The sequence below is a fragment of the Amphibalanus amphitrite genome, unplaced genomic scaffold (genome assembly GCF_019059575.1).
Source record: "Amphibalanus amphitrite isolate SeventyFive unplaced genomic scaffold, NRLGWU_Aamphi_draft 000279F_arrow, whole genome shotgun sequence".
NCBI lineage: Eukaryota > Metazoa > Arthropoda > Thecostraca > Balanomorpha > Balanidae > Amphibalanus > Amphibalanus amphitrite.
Window position 1 is genome coordinate 610,786 of NW_024881774.1, and position 3,913 is coordinate 614,698.

The 3,913-nt window shown below is 46.6% G+C and overlaps 1 long non-coding RNA gene across 3 annotated transcripts; it reads right to left on the reverse strand.

Annotated features, from left to right (window-relative positions):
• Positions 1–597: 597 nt before the first annotated feature.
• On the reverse strand, positions 598–3,702 carry LOC122387271. Of its 3 annotated transcripts, XR_006257542.1 has the most exons (4): positions 3,323–3,702; positions 2,317–2,359; positions 1,916–2,056; positions 598–1,395 (listed from the first exon to the last, which is right to left on the reverse strand). It is a non-coding gene; the product is annotated as an uncharacterized LOC122387271 (long non-coding RNA). The 3 variants fall into 3 exon arrangements; XR_006257543.1 differs by lacking the exon at positions 3,323–3,702 and having other exon boundaries at positions 2,256–2,670; XR_006257541.1 differs by lacking the exon at positions 3,323–3,702 and having other exon boundaries at positions 1,916–3,316.
• Positions 3,703–3,913: the final 211 nt, after the last annotated feature.

Genomic DNA, 3,913 nt, shown 5'->3' on the forward strand with positions numbered 1-3,913 from the left:
GACGCTATGCAACTCCATGTAGTGTCCGGCCGCACTCTGCCGAGTGTGCCGAGATCAGAGGCGGACCATCCGGGGCACGTCCAGCTGCACTGCCCGGTCGCTGGGAGGGCGACACCTAGCGCCGCTCTGGCCGCTCGCTTCCGCGCACAACTTAGCTACCTGGCTACGCCTGTGGGAGGGGAGGAAGAAAACCAACAACAGTCTGATGAGCCAATGGAGTCTACGAGCCCCGCCAATCAGCGCCTTCCGCGCGCAGACGGGAGCTAGAGCTAATCATCTCCTTTCCTGTTTTCGCTGGTCCGCCAGTCACCAGCATCGTTCCGTGTTCTCCATCGTCGCGATTCGGCCGTGTTGTCCCTTGTGCGTCAGCAACGACAATGAGAGAGAGAGAGAGAGAGAGAGAGAGAGAGAGAGAGAGAGAGAGAGAGAGAGAGAGAGGGGGGGAGAGAGAGAGAGTCTCGGATCACGCCAGACAAGACAGCCACATGGGTATTATTATTTACTTCCCAGTGATCGCAAGGGTTTAGTTGTTTGGAACCGGGTGTGATCAGTATTCGACGCATTTCTGTGATCTGTATGATAAAACTGAAAAAATAGTGAAAAATATCCACTTTAATTCACATATCGCTTTTGATTCATGGTACGGCTGCTTGATTTTGCTACAGCGTACATAGTACATACACAACCGATCTCGGCATGTTTCTGTTCCAGAACAGCAGCTGCAGTGGACACAAAAAATTCATTCATGTTCTGACAACTTATTCCAAAGATACACATATTTTACGACGAACGTTCCAGAGAAAGTATTTTCTCGCTCACAGATGCTCAGCAGGAAGCGCGCGATTAATTGCAACTAGCACGCTCACGATTTCTAATATAGCGCTGGCCAAAACCTGCCCCTTACATCCAAATATAATAATATTAATTCCAGTCTGTCCTATTTATTATTTATTAGCGCATCGAGAGTGAATGATACCACGGCATAGCCGTCATATTACATAGCACAAATTGCGAGACGACGTCGAGACCCGTATTGGCGTATCCTTCACAGATCCGGGTGTCTCGCCTCCACTCTCAATTAACCCTGGCACACCATCAACCGAGCCACGTCGGCTCCGACCATCTTGATCCCCGCACTGAAATCTGATGGCCGGCCCGTAATTTCATCCTATCCGTCAGCGCGCACTACACCCGAGCTCAGCCTAAAGTGCACTGTGCGACCTTCTCCGGATGACGCCTCTGAGCATGGCGCTTGACTTGCATCTGGATGCATAGAGCCTCTTGTTCGTGTACGGCCATTATCATTTCAGGAATCGGATGGTCTCGGCGGTGGCGGCGCTGGTCACCGTGGAGCCGTTGAAGACACAGTCAACTCGAGCACCAGCGACCAGTGACCTGTAAAGCAGCGAGTCGCGGCACATCAAGACGACCGTCACGATTCAGTCACGAAGGCCGTTATAGAAGTCACGGCGGCCGTCATATGCCAGCCGGCCCGCGGCGACCATCACATAGCAGTCACGGTGACCGTCACAGGTCACGACGGTCGTCAAATACCACTACGAGCCACGGCGACCACGACTCATAGCTCATGATTAACGTTTCCTGTCGCACACTCAGCTTTAATAACATTACATTAGCCTGTACACACATTTCTCACTCGAGAAATCGAAATCCGAGCCTGAGACCCATCATACGTCACGACACTTGCAGCGGCACCTGCATTAGCAGACATCCCATCCCGGCAACACAAAAAGTTCCCCCGAGCCACCCACCTATAGGTGAGTGGTCCTTATAAGGACGCGGCGACGGGTCACACAATGCCATTATGTCACTGACCTACTACCTAGTGAGGTGGTGGGATACAGCCTGACCAGTGACCTGTGGACGCGTTGGACTGGTCCACACAGTTACTGACCTGGAGATGATGTGATGGTTTCTGGACAATGTGGCTGGATAAACGCGCCTCGTGGCTGGCCATCACAATGCTACTTCCTGCAGGTGACGTTCTACAGCTGGGATCGAACCACTGTCTCCTGAACCACTGCCAGCAATGAACCTGGTGGAAGATAATATGGTCAGAACTCAGAATCCACAAAGCATACCTACGATAGGAACGACAAAGCCAAACACATGAACGCAATGGCAGAATGTTATGCTAAGCTTATCATGTTTCCAAGACTTTTAGTTTCATCGACACATAAGACTGCAATTGTCTACGTTAAACTCATCACATACCTATCTAACAAAGTACTGACTTCCTGAGAAAACACAGAACTTGTTTAATTATCAAGCAGCCTTTGTCTCCGTATTCCTCACACATTGAGCAGACGGTGGATGAGGTGATAACGGTAATTAAGCTCTGTGGAAAAGAGGAAGGAAATGAAGTCCATTTTATGCTAGAGTGTACCAAGCTAACAGAAGAAAGACAATGAAACCTAGCTCTACTGAGGCCATACGTGGAAGAACCCAACAAGGTACTGAAAGCATTCCTCTTCAACGATGATAGAAAAGAGATGGAGCAGAACAAGGATTGACTCTACCAGCTCTGGAGGCTGAGGAGAAAACTGGTGACAGAGGCGGGTGATGAGGAAAGGGCTTAACCAACATCCTAAGCTTATTCTACTAATACCCTCCCACCTGACCTGTGTTTATAGGGCTATCAGTCCTGTGACACTCACCACACCCAGCTATTATGGCCATACTCCTGGGGGAGCTTTGGGCTTCCCACATAGGATAGTTGTCTGCACAACCCGGAGCAGGATTGACCAGGATTGGCCAGAGGGGCAGGGCATGTACTTCATGATCGCTACACAAATATAACTTTTTAGATATAATATTTTAATAACTAATCCTTGTCAGCTTTTGTTGATTAATTTTCACAGCATCATTTATTTCTGGTAATTCATTTCTAACGCTCATTGCTGCAAGCTCCAAAGGCACCTACCTCAATTGCAATGGCCATCCGAAGCAGGGGGTTGATACCTACGCAGAGGAGAAAGAGGATGAAAACGAGAGGGAGAACACCATGGAAGCGCACAAAGAGAGAGCGGATGCACAAAATGAATCTGGGCATTAGGTTTATAAAGACTTGCAGTAGACTACATACTTCGTAGGATTGGTAATTGAGGCATGACAAATCAATAAAACAAATAATGTACGCCTTGCGGAACAAGGGTATGAGGAACAGGAACATGCATGCAGCATGCAACAAACTCTGCCCTGGTGATTTCAATCTCAACTAAACCATAGATCAAAAACTTGAAACAAAATCACCCAGCCTGGCACAGGTAACCTCTCACAATAAAACATCAAAAGTGCTTACCATAATACCACGGGAATGGTGTGACTGAAAAATGCCTAATACCTTGCCTAATCATAATACCACCAAATCCAACAACAATAATCAACAATAATCAACAAAATACACAGAAACCAAAATAAAACTGCAGAGTGTTCTCAATTCGCAAAAGAAACGCCGTTAGACCAATCAAATGCGAGCACTGGCGTTTGCCAGCGAAAGCAGTACAGAAAACTGTGCGCAACTGTGGGTGATAATCATGGTCTGCAGTTTTCAACACCGAATCTCATAAATGCCAGAGGTCATCATGTTTTACGACTTATATCAAGAAATAGACAATTGAATTTTGTTTATTATTCATCTTGAAATAGACACCGCCATAGGCTTGTTTTTTAGTAATATTTCGTTAATTTTCATAGTGTAACCTTCAGCAACATGAATGATAATTCATTCTAGGCCAAAAAAATATACTTAACACCTTCTAAATTGCAATTAAATATCCATATCTGGACAGGAAATGAAATTTTGATTTTAATAAAAAACTTTTGAAAGCAGATGATTGACAGTCTGACCAGGGAGCAATGATTTCGTTCAGAAATGCTGGGTTCTCAAAAA